Consider the following 13,491-nt stretch of genomic DNA (forward strand, 5'->3'; position numbering starts at 1 on the left):
TTGGCCCCGACGGGGCGATGTAACGTGTTCCACCTTTACTTCTGTCTCATGTGTGGCACGGCGTGCTAGCGTGCTTCGATGCCATTTTTTTTCTGCCATGAGTAGGATGAAACAAAAACGGCAATCGCCGGTATTTTGGGAATCGTTTTCAAATTTTTTTTTGACCGTAGCAGCCAAAAACGATATATCGAGAAAAAACAAGAAAACTCTATGTAAATGATAGCAGAAATGATTTAGTCCATTTCTGATGTTTTCTATCACGTCTCGAAGCCATAATTATGTATTTAAGCCTAATCATGCTTCATAAGTATTAGATTTAATTTTGAGTAATTTTGTTTTAGAGCATTAGAGCGTTTGGTTTTAAGCCAATTGGATGAGAGAAATAAATTCGGCAGAGAAAGAAATGAATTCACAGTTGAAATAGACTTATTCTCTAATATGTGGACCCCACCCGGTGGGCCAACCGCCCCTCGCTCTCTTGGGCAGCAGCCCACCTACCCTCTCTCTCTCTCTCTCTCTCTCTCTCTCTCTCTCTCTCTCTCTCTCTCTCTCTCTCTCTCTCCCTCTCCTCTCCAACCGGCCAAGCCAAAGGAGCCCCTCCCTCTCTCAAACACTCTCTCCTTCTCCCTAAAATCCCACCTCAAGAGAAGGAATCAAGGTATGTATATGTTACTAATACGATCCTTAGCTCATAAGCTCCTTATCCATCCAATTTATTTTTGTTTTTATGAAGGATTCGAGCCGATTTTGATGCCTTTTGGTGTTCTTAGTTGAAGCACGAGGAGTACCGACGTTCTTCCTCTTCCCAAGCTTTTTCACCTTCCATCGACAGTCAAGGATGTGCATGTTGGGTAAGTCTCCTAGGCTCCCATGGCAAGGATGTGCATTTTGATGGATCAATTTTGAGTTTGGAGCTAAGTTTGCGAAGTTCTCAAGTTCTTAAGCTTTGAAGCAAAAAGAGAGGATTTGAATGAGTTTTGTGCTAGAAATCGTGTTTCTAGGGTAGTGAGTGAGTTCTAGACTTCATGAACTATTTCAAACATGTTTCCCTTTGGTTTGAAGAGGCTCGCAAATCAAATCGGTCGAGTTTTCCCTCTCAAAGCAACCTCTCTGGACAACCCGGATAGTCTGGGTGGCCCAGTGAAAATCCCTATAAATTGTGCTAAAAAATAGTTAGGATTTAGGGTGCAAGTTGAGTCTAAAACCCTTTGTATAGTGTATATGTATATTTATGTAGGATAAATTTAACATGTAATTTGAATCGATCGAAAAGACGTCGCAAAACACAGATAGTAGCCCCTGAGCTTCCTCATGATCGTGGCCCAGCTTGGTCACACCACTTGGGCCATGGGCGGACGTAGTCTTTCTAGAGAGTGGTCATTGACACCGTCAGTTCTCAGAGTGCAACTCTGAATTTCGCGTCACGTGGGGAGGTTTAAATGTCCCGAGAGGGAAAGAAGAGGGTATGAGAGAAGGAGAGACATTGATTGCCGCTTTACCTGAAGGACTCCTGGTTCCTTCTATGTGCCCTCTCGGGTTTCAAGTGGTTTTGAAGGCCACGCTAGTTGGGGTGTCGTTGTGGTTAAAAAGGAGGAGTGGTTGATGGCCTTTCAAGCCACCGCCTCGCCTTCCTTCGCACCCTCAAGCTTTTAGTGCCTAGAATCCATTCGCATTCATCTCATCCTGCATTTTGCCCCGTAGTGTCTGCTGGCCTGAGGCCATGGCATATTCCCCTCCCTCATCACCGGAGAGGTCGATGACCTCAGACGGCTTGGCGGAGGCACATTCAGCTTCGACTTCGGATCTGCTCGCCATGGTGCTTCCAGAGATGGTGGTTGCCACAGGTATGCTTGCAAGGTTGAAGCTGGCGACCATCAAGCTCACTCCCTTCCAAATAAGGCCACCCCCTCCGATCCATCTTGATCTCTCGCCCAGGTGGATCCCTCGGCCGAGGTCATCGACATCTCTGGTGATGAGGAGGGGGTCAATTGGGACCTTCTAGAGAAGAAGATCGATGAAGAGAAAGAGTCAAAGATGAAGCGGAAGGGAGGTCTACATGGTGCGCCGGTGCCGGTCAACAGCCCCAATAGGGTCTTTGCGTCGACCACCTTCCCTGGACCTTATGCCGGTCGTCGTCCAATCCCCGTAGTGGTGAGCTGCCGCCCCAAGGAGGAGTACAATAGGTTCATTGACTCATTCAAGGGAAAATAGAGGCAAGAGTTTGGCGGACTCTTTCTATCAACTTTGCGCTAGCCACTTAAGCCAGCGAGGATAGGGTAGGCATGTAATAGGATAGTTAGTCCGGTCGGATGCAACTAGTCAGCATGTAACCTAACCTTTCCATGAATGAAAAAGCGTGGGGGTTTGTGAGGAACTGTCCAAATAATATTCTAATTAATCACCAGGAGGATCATTATTCATAATTACAACCTCGATGATTAACCAGAATATCATCCCGGTAGTACCGTCACGTGTTTTGTGCCCAAGATCGGAAGACATACCTTTCCAACATGTACATCACAGCAAAGCTTAAAAAAGAGCGAGTAATTAACATTGTATTATAAGTTCTTAAACATGCAGCAAGTTATCACAATTTACAGCAAAAGAGACTTAGAAGGAGACTAAAACCTGCTCAACTCCTAACCAGCAAAAGAACTAAGCAGCGGAAGACTAAAGCTATACAAGAAAAAAGGGATGGAACCATATGCCCTTAGGCTCCATCACAAAAGCACGACCACCCAGAGTAGGATGCACTACTCTTGCACACCACCTGCATTGGCGAGAATGAAGTAGCCAAACACCGCCTCTTCCTCAGCGACAGGAGTACCTGAAAGCGCAGGCATGAGTACGAAGGTACTCGCAAGACTTAAGCCATATAGAGTACATATACATAGCTCGACTCCAAGGATTAAACATTGATCATTAGTAAGGATGAACCACAGGTTAAGTAAAACATAAGCACTAAGCATCCTAGACATATGTGTGAGCGACTGAACCTTTACCAAAACACATGAAAACTACCCTGTATCTAACAACTGAACAAGTGTAACTGTAGCAACATGTATATCAATAAGTAATAAGTGCCCACATCACCATAGCATGCTCATGACCATAGCATGCTCATGACCGAGAGCGCGGCAGTTCGAACTGTTTATACACCCTGCAGTGGGATACTCCTGGACCCACACGACACAAGGACCATACGGCTTGTGCCACCCGCTAAAGTGCACACAAGGGGGTACTCGTGACAACCTTTCCCAACCAGCCTCAACAGTGTGGGGCATGCATCGCTCGGCGCGGCGATACTAGAACTACTCCCGGAGCAAACTAGTACCGCTTACAAGCCCGTCCGCTCACACCGTCGATGTCCACGCCCACAAAGCCACAGCTGCGAAGGTATTCGGCTCGCCTTATCATTAGATCGGCATGTGGTGAGTAAGGTAAGTGCTAAAGCCAACTACCCCGACGATCGGTCTTAAACGATGCAAGTGGCCTACGGTGTCCGATTTTCCTCTACCGACCTACCCAGAGGAACTCCACATCCAGAAAGTACAAAACACCATCCTAGCACCGCCAACACCTCGTCTCATACTCACCACTCATACAACCATGTCAACCTCAATAAGTGTATGTAATTATAAGAAGGTCCTATGCTCGCGAACAATGGGATGCGCTGTCGTTCGACTTCTACCGAATGACCTAAGCATAGCTAAGCATATAAGTCGAACCCATACCTAGACATTGACAACACCTCAAGGCTACAAGGAATGTAAATACACAAGTATTCAAAGTAGAAGAATGCAATCGACATAGATTCTACCCATTGGCACCCGACATTGACTCACTAAACATGCATACATACATAAACATAATCTATGAATATTTAGACTTCTTCAATTACACAAGAGAGATCAATATGCTTAGTTGCTTGCCTCGATGCACTGGCTCACAAAGGTGGAGTGCCTTCGGATCGCCCTCGCTCACCGTGATCGTCGGATCAACGTTACCTAAAAAGAATAACGCGTGCAATGCCATGAGCCTATGAGTATGGATGAAATACAACAATGCATGCCATAAGATGCGCAAAATATGTTAAAAGTGCAAACATGCGAACAAGAACAAAATTGTGACTCAAACAAATTTGAAAAGTTGTTGAAAGTGCGGAACCTCCAGAGAAATCTTCGGAACCTCCGGACATATGCGTATTATCCGCAAAATTATGCAGAACATCCGGACATTTGCGCAACTCAGGCAAACTCCGGACTATCCGGAGAATTCTCCGGATACTCCGGACATGTGCGGACCCTCCGGATATTGACAGGAAATGTGTTTTCGTCGATTCGTTGATCAATTCAACTTGAACACTAGACACACTTTACCTAAACATGGTCATACACTATATAAGGGGTTTAGATTCAATTAATTACGCAATGTTAAAGATTGAAACCACTTCAATGACTCATTAAACCTCAGCGCATATTTCATTAACCAACGGAATTCAAAAGCTCATCTCATGGCTCATAGTATTCTTAATGTGTAGAGCATGTTGATACAAGGCTAACAAAAGTGGTTTCATAATTTTAGGATATGTCAACAACTAACCGTGGCCTAAACAAGCCGAAACACATTTAATTAACTCACTAATTCTCAAAAATATTTTCTGGAGTTCCAACATTTTTAATACGTAGCTCACACTCATACAAAGCTAACGCAACTGGTCCACATCGTTTGGAGTTTGGATGAATTAATTATAGATTTTACAAGCCTCAACGCGTCTGATGAATAGTAACTACGGATCCTCCGCACTTTTATGCGGAACCTCCGCACTTTTGCTGACTATCCGCACTTTTTTTGCGGAGGTTCCGGACCGCGGAACCTCTGGACAATTTTCCGGAGGTTCCGGACTTTCCAGAACTGCTCCTATTTGAGGCAAAACTTTGCCAAATCGATTTGCGATCTTTTCCACTCCAAAGGGGATATGTTTGGGAGAGTTTAGAGAGTCTAGAACTCAACTAACCACCTAGCAACTCAATTCCTAAACCAAATCTCATCTAAATCCTCATTTTGGTCTAAAACCTCAAAAACTCATGAACTTTGCTAAAACTTGAAATCGATCAACCAAACCACGAATTCTTGCCATGGGAAGCCTAAGAGACTTACTCAAGATGCTTGTGGAGCTGGGTGACCGTTGAGGAGTGGAGGAAATGGAGGGAAATCGAAGAACTCCGGTGTTTCCTTGTGCTTCAACTAAGAACACCAAAAGACATCAAATCCGGCTCGAATCTTTCGAGAAAACGAAAATGAATTGGATGGATGAGTAGCTTATGAGCTCTAGAATGCAATGGCACCACATGCATACATTCAATCCTTCTCTAGAGCTCAGATTTGAGAAGAAATAGAGAGAGGGAGTGAGAGCTCTTGAGTGGGAGGGGGAGCTGCACCTGCTGCTGCACGTGTGGGAGTGAGGGAGCAGGTGGGGGGGGGGGAGAGAGAGAGAGTAGGTGGGCTGCCCATTTGAGTAGTTGGAGGGTAGGGCCACATGTGGGGCCCACATGTAAGTGAAAGGTGTCCATTTTCGCTGCGAATTCAATTCTTTTCTCCCCGTATTTCTTTCTCTCATCCAAATGATTTCAAAAGAATTGCATTAATATTCCAAATTATACTTACGCAAAATTAAACATAATGCTTAAAAAACATGATTATGCTTAATTGCATGATTAAGAATTTGGGACGTGACAGGGTTGAACGCCTATTCTTGTTCTATCCGCCCCCTAGTTAGGTTCTTGGTGCACGAAACAAGACACAGCTCGACAAGTCTGTTGGGGTCGAGTAGCGCTCGGCCCTAGCAAGGACTTGTGGCCTGGTGGTTATTGTCTCTGGCCTCTTTGTTGTTTGGCATCTTGGTCACTAAGTTCCGTAGTGGCCGTCGAGCGTGGTCGCGTGTTGTTGTCGGAGAATCAATATGTTGGGAGCCCGTGGCTTAGTTGTGAAGTCCTGCAAATAGAGTGTCTGAGTTTTCTTTTTGAATTTAAGAACTTACAACTTGTATTCCACGCTCGTTCAGAAGGTCATACAAAATAGAAAGACAAGTCCGTCTTCGAGCGATCCCACACAAAAAAACTATGCAGCAAGATAATGTTCTAGGAGTTGTGTAATTCACGGTTGTCCTCCATGGCTAGCTTGACCGCGCCAGGTCAGGTGATGATGACCACTTTGTAGTGTCTCTCCCATTTGGGGGAGAGTTTATTCCGACCGGCCTTATTCTGAATTTGCCTAAGGACGAGATCGCCTATGACTAGTGTTTGCTTCCGCACCTTTCAGTCGTGGTAGCGTCCGAGGCTCTACTGATAACGGACGGCTCGAAGAGCGTGATTGTGGAACTCTTCGATCAGGTTTATGTCATTCTCCCGTCATGCCACCTGATCATTATCCGAGTAATTGCTGACTTGAGGTGACTGAAAGGGTAATTTCAGAGGGGAGCATTGCTTCGGCTCCAAAAACCAGGAAGAAACGGTTTCGGCTGTGACCCGGCTAGGGGTCTTTCACAACGACCAGAGTACTGTGGGGAGTTCGTCCACCCAGCGTCTCAAATAGCTTTTAAGCCGGTCAAAAACCTGAGTTTTGGTCCCTTGTAGTATCGTGCCATTTTCCCTTTCGACCTGTCTGTTGATTTGGGGGTGAGCCATAAACGCATAGCAAACCTTGGTCCCGATCTCTTCACAATAGCCTTGGAAAGCACTACTTTTGAACTGAGTTCTGTTGTCCGTGATTATGTGGTTTGGACTGCCAAGCTGCACTACTAGCCCTCGTATGAACTTAATAGTGGTTGTGGTGATGATCTTCCTGACAGGCTCGATTTCGATCTACTTAGTGAATTTGTCGATTGCAACGAACAAGAACTCAAAACCGCCTAGGGATTTAGAGAATGATTCCATGATATTGAGCTCCTAGACAGCGAAAAACTGAGAAAGTGGTATGGTTTGTTGTGCCTGGGCTGGTAGGTTAGTATTTCAGTCGTGGTACTAACATGACTCGCAGCGTTTCACCAGCTCACAGGCATCCTGAAGGGCAGTTGACCAATAGAATCCTTGCTGGAATGCTTTTCTGACTAGGGTGCGGTATGAAGCATGTCTACCACATATGCCTTCATGGATATCAGAGAGCATTATGCTCCCCTCTTCCTAAGTGATGCATTTTAGTAAAAGGTCGTTGCTCCCTCAGCAATAGAGGTGTCCCTCCACTGGGAAGTATCTGCGGGATTGCCGCGAGACCTTTTCTATTGACACATCATCGTCAGGGACTTCTTGATTCTAAAGATAGTCCAAGATCTGATCCATTCAAGTCATACCGGAATCAAGTAGGACGATCACATGATGGTCACCGAGGTAGATGACACCGAAGGAGGCATTGACTCCAAATGTGTTGCCTTGGGTGTTCCATTTCTGAGCAGAGCGTCCCCTTCACCTTAGCCCGTGACTGCGGTGGATGGTCGTGAGAGTCTTTATTCAAAACTCCAACATGGACAGGTTCACGAGAAGAAGCTAGACAAGCCAACTTATCGGATACTAAGTTGTCCTTGCGAGGGACGTGCTTTAACTCAAAGCCGATGAAACGTCACTCTAGTCTTCTCACTTCGATTAGGTATTCCGCCATTGTTGGGTTAAAGCACTGAAACTCCTTTTGCACCTGGTTCACAACTAGTAGCGAGTCCCCTATCACCAATAGGCGTTTAATTCCAAGTGTGGAGTGTGCTCGCATTCCGGATAAGAGGCTCTCATATTCAGCAATGCTATTAGTGGCTAGAAAATTAATTGAACTACGTATCTGAGGATGTCACCGGTAGGTGAGGTTAGAACTACTCCAGCCCCGACTCCCTTTAGTGTGAACAGTCCGTTAAAGTGCATGGTCCAGTGTTCGTCTACCTCTAGTCACTGTACCTGCTCGGGCTCGAAGGACGACCACTCGGCTATAAAATCAGTCAGCGCTTGGGACTTGATAGACGTTCAGGGGATGAACTGGAGATCAAATCCCCTAAGCTCTGCTGCTCACTTTGCTGTTCTTCCTATCGCATCTTTATTATAGAGAATTTCTCTAATTAGGAATGAGGAAATCACCTTGATTCTATGAGCCTGAAAGTAGTATCTGAGCTTGCGAGAGGCTATTAGAATAGCGCATAACAGTTTATGAGCCTGTGGGTACTGAGTCTCTGCATCGTGCAGGACCTCACTAACGTAATATATTGGTCACTGGAGACCTACCCGCTCGATGACTAGGACCGCGCTTGCGACCTGTGGTGTTAAGACAACATAGAGCAAAAGCCCCTCATCGGGTTGAGGCACGGTCAGTACGGGATGGGAGGAGAGATACCTTTTAAGCTTTTGGAATACCGTCCCTACCTCCGGCGTATACTAGAAGTGGTTATTTTTCTTCAGGAGTTTGAAGAGAACAAGTCCCTTCTCCCCTAGCCTTGAGATGAAACTACTCAGAATAACAATGCATCATGTTAGTTTCTGAACCTTCTTTAACCTGGTTGGGGATCTCATCTGGTCGATGGCCCTGATCTTGTCAGGATTTGCCTCTATCCCTCGATGAGACACGAAGAATCCGAGCACCTTCCCTGACAAAAACCCCAAACATACACTTCTCTGGGTTCAACTTCATGTGTTACTTCCGGAGATTGTCGAATATTTCTTGAAGGTCTGCGACCAGGTCTGTCTTGGTCCTGCTTTTGACGACCACATTATCCATGTATACCTCAACATTTCTTCCGAATTGTGGTTGGAGAATGAGTTGAATACACCGTTGGTAAGTGGCACTGGCGCTTTTTAAGCCAAAAAACATTTTTACATAGCAAAAGACCCCAAATGGTGTAATAAAAGTCGTCTTTTCCTCATCTTTCCTAAACATACTAATCTGATGGTACCTCAATCGAGCATATAAGAAACATAACAGATCACTATCAACCGTTGAGTCAACTAGCTGGTCGATTGGGGGAAGAGGGAAAAGGTCCTTTGGGTACGCCTTGTTAATGTTGGTGAAGTCGATGCACATTCTCCACTTGACATTGTGCTTCTGGACCATGACTGGTTTAGCCAGCCATTCTGAGTACTGCACATCCCGGATGAAGCCTGCTTTTAGGAGCTTGTCGATCTCCTCGCGAAGCGCTTCCTTCCGATCGGCTGTGAATCGACGCCCTTTTTGCTTTATTAGTCACGCGTCTGGTCGCACAGACAACTTGTGCTCGATCACATCCCTGGGGACTCCGGACATATAAGACGGACTCCATAAAAAGACGTCCGTGTTTGCTCAGAGGAAGGTGATGAGCGCGAGTCCCTATTTGGGGTCCAGTGCGGCCCCTATTTGGACCGACTTGGTCGGGTCGATGTCTTCCAGGCTCACTGCCTTAAGCCGATCGTCTAGGCTAGCAACGACATGGACCTTTATCGGTCGCCCGATGGGTTCAACGGTCATGGGTTGCGACCTGGGGTCAGCTCGACCATGTTGAGGCTCCTCTTATCGTAGTGCAGGGCCATTTTGGCATTGCCAACAATGTTTATGGCCCCTAGTAGGCAATGACCATGAACTGGGCCATTGCTGGTCATCCGAGGATTGTGTTATACGCAGTCCCGAAGTCGACAACATCGAACAGGACCCTTTCGGTTTTGAAGTTGTCCGATGAGCTGAAGGCAATAGGTAGCTTGATTTGTCCTAGAGGCTTAGCCAATGAGCCCAAGGTGATCCCGAAGAAGGGTGGAGAAAGCCTCAATGAGCTCCTCAAAATCTATAGGACATCCAACGTGTTGGCGAAGAGGAGGTTGATCGAGCTCCCCCCGTCAACAAGTACTCGACCCAGTCATATGTTCTACACTGTGGGTTCAACCACAATGAGGTAGCGAACAATGCGTCTGACGCACGTGGGGTGCTCAGCCTAGTTGAAAGTGAGCGGGACCTCTGACCACGTCAGGCGTGGGCTCGGATCCGATGCGGTCACCCACACCTCCCTGACCATCGACTAAAATTCCCTGTTAGAGGAATATGTCACGGCGCCTCCGAAGATGTGGTGGACAATGTGATCAGCCTGCTAGTATCCCAGCGCCGACTGGTCAGAGGTGGCCTCGTCCTCATCGTCCTTGTTGTGCTTGTTCTTGCGCTCCCCGAGTTCCTGGTCGATGATGCCTTGAACGACCTTGAACTCGGTCAGGTCATGGGCGTCTGTACGGTGGATCGGATAGTAGCACTGACTCTTTTTTCTGTCTTTCTTCTTGAAGTACCGACGTGTTAGGCCGGTTTGCTCAACCACCAAGACCTCAGGAGGTCTAGCCTTGTGCTTACTCTTCTTGTCCTTTTGACCGACCCCTTTGAAAGAGGTGGGCTGGTCAGAAGCAGGTCGTGGCCTAGCATTGATATGCCGCTCTCGGGCCTCGGCGGCCTACATGCACTTGTCCTCGAGCTTGAAGAGCTCGGTTGTACTTTGGATTACCCTAGGTGGCCAGCTTCTTGACCATTTTTCTGGTTTTTGACCCCCTCCCCCCTCTTGAATGCTATGATCACAGATTCTCCCGTGATCCTTCGAATGGTGTTCCGGCGTTCAGTGAAACATCATATGAAGTCTCGCAGCGACTCTCCTTATCACTGTCAGACCTGATATAGGTTGTCCTTGACCCCTGGTTGGGCGTAGGTCCCCTGGAAGTTGATGACGAACTGGTCGCACATGTCTTCCCAGAAGTGAACCGACCCGTGGGGGAGGTTCATCAGTCAGGATCGGGCAGAACCGGTCAAGACGGTAGGGAAGTAGTTGGCCGTAACCTTCCCATGGCCTCCCGCAGCCTGCACCATGGTGGTGTAGATTTGTAAAAACTCCTCTGGGTTGGTCGAGCCATCAAACTTCTCAGCTAGGAGCGGCCGGAACTTGTTTGGCCAGCACACCTCTCATAACCGGGTAGATTGGGCATTGCACCATGTCCCATACAGGGAGCAACTTGTTGGGCGGCGTCACATGCCCGAGGGAAGAGACGGCGGTCTCGAGGTCCCGGCGATGGGGTGGAGCCATCCGATGCCTCCGTGCAAGGGAAGGCATGCGGCAGGTCTGCTTGCCCTCTTCTTGCTCCCTCATAGCCCGATCCTCCTGCTCTTTAGTGGCCACCTGGCTCTGGATCACGCTACGGAGGTCACGTTGGCGCTGAGAGTTGCGTAGGTCGGAAGGTTGGCTATCCCGATGTGGCGGTGGTCTATGAGTACCCATGTGGTTGAGGGAGCACAATACTTATTCCACCGCAGGCCCTGTTGTGACCCTTGGCAACCGTGACCCTCACCGGCCTTTGCAATGGGCACGATGCATGTTGACGCGATCTGGCGTCGGGCGGTCTTGGCCAGGAGGGCGAGATCATGCAGCATGGTGCCACAGGCGAGCCATTTGGTATAAGTACCGGTGGATGGCTAAGGAGCACTCGCAGGGTCTATAGGTTCTACGCTGGCGTCATGGTCTCGTAGTCGGGACACTAAGCGTGGTGTAGTGATACGTCATGAGGGGGAGCCCCCGACGCTCATCCTAATATCTAACCCAAGCCATCATTACTGTGGACCGTCCCTGACCACTTGCTTAATCGGCCTACTGACAACATCCCATCCGTTGTACGGTGACGCATCAACCTGCAAAAGTCTCACTCCATAGCATTTAATGCTACGAGATGGGATAAGGCCCCTCTGCGCCGTCCATGACTTTGCCCACTGGAGTTGACGCTTGGGGAAGGAAAACACTTGAGTGGATCTAAATAAAAATGATTGGACAAGTTGTGTCAGATCCAGCCCTGCGACCAGTGAGGCCGGTCGTGGGTTTATGTGATGGTGCAGGTAGACTATTCATGGGAGCCATCCTCTGGTAGCGCGACCGACCAATTTTAGAAAATATACGTCTCTGACCATTATATTCCTCACGGGGCGTGTTTGCTAGGGTACCTCTTTACCCAATATACTGACAGTTAAGCTTTGTGGTGATGTGATATATTGAAAAGTCATGTGTTCTGATCTTAGACATAAACACATGACGGGACTACCAGAGCGTATTCTAATTAATCATTAAAATCGTGATTAATAAATGATCGATTTAATAATTAATTAGAATACTATTTTGACGGTTCCCCATATTTTTGAGTTCTTCTGTTTTGACTAGGAATTACCTCCGAGAATTCCCATTTCTACTTCTCATGGTCCATCTCAACTCGGGCACGGCCTATGGCCTAATAGGCAATAGACCTCCCAGGCTCCCACCCTCCCATTGTCTATTCGCTTAGTCGCCGGTGGTAGGTTGATGATCGACCCCACACAATTGGCCAATCCAACCCTAGACGGGCAGACAACCGCCACCGTCGGAACGTCTCCCTCCACGCATCCACCGGTAGCCATATCCCACCTCCCAGATCCACCATCTTGAGCCCTTGATGCCCTTCCTCCTCCACCCTCCCCTCTCTGACGCGATGCGACATTGCACCATCTGGTCGTCCCCACGTAACGTGAAGCCACATATGTGACACGACGTGATGCCGTTGTCAACGCCACAAGCCCACGAAGCAACATAGACAAACTTACCAATAAAACAACAGTGTTGAATATCACAATTCATCTTTTGTGGTTTTCTATTATCTGAAATCTTCGGATCAATCTCTTCCACTGTCATATCCAAAATCATTGCAATTCAGAAACAATTTATTTACTATAATGAACCTCAAGGTTCGGTGCTTTCGAGATTGAATTATGGATCCTCAATCGATACCGACATGTTTTCATCCCGATAATACTGTTTCCGGTTTTCTCGTATTATCGATGTCATATTTGTTTCTGTTGTTATCATTATCGAATTCGTTTCCAAGAGAAAATGTGAAGCTGAAAGTAGTTTTATCCTTTTCGGATCGTTTTTATACTGTTTTCATCTCTAGCCTTGAGGGTCACATGGCGGTGGGCCCACGCCAAAGGCGACCGGCTGATGGGTTTGGTTTAGGGCTGTATGGATCTATGGCCATCAAGTCTTTTTTTTTCCCTTTATTCTTCTTTTCTTACTCTTCCATGCTAAAAAATTTAAACGAAGGGTCTTGAGCCCTCACTGCATCTGGATCCACCCATGATTGGTTCGTGCTTAGCAAAACAGACACTAAATTTTGGCATGCCCAACTATTTTTTGACACATACCACTGTGAGCATTGCCTTGAAACACTGAACACGCTGGTGCGCGTAAATTGATGGGCAATGTGATTTGAATCATTTGTGGACCGAGTCCCACTCTCATGACAACCCCAGTAGGTGATTCCCACCATGACCATCAACTTGGCATACATTACTTTAGAGAGAAAAAAATAGTTGGCCAAAACGAGAGGGTCCTGGACAAATTTCGGCATGGAACCTGATGGCGGCAAAATCTAATTAAAGATGCTACAGTAAAGCTTCGGCAATCTTATTTCTCGTTCAAACTGAAGTTAGTGATTGTCTATGTGCTCATCT

Source organism: Phragmites australis, chromosome 3 (assembly GCF_958298935.1).
Source record: "Phragmites australis chromosome 3, lpPhrAust1.1, whole genome shotgun sequence".
Taxonomy (NCBI): domain Eukaryota; kingdom Viridiplantae; phylum Streptophyta; class Magnoliopsida; order Poales; family Poaceae; genus Phragmites; species Phragmites australis.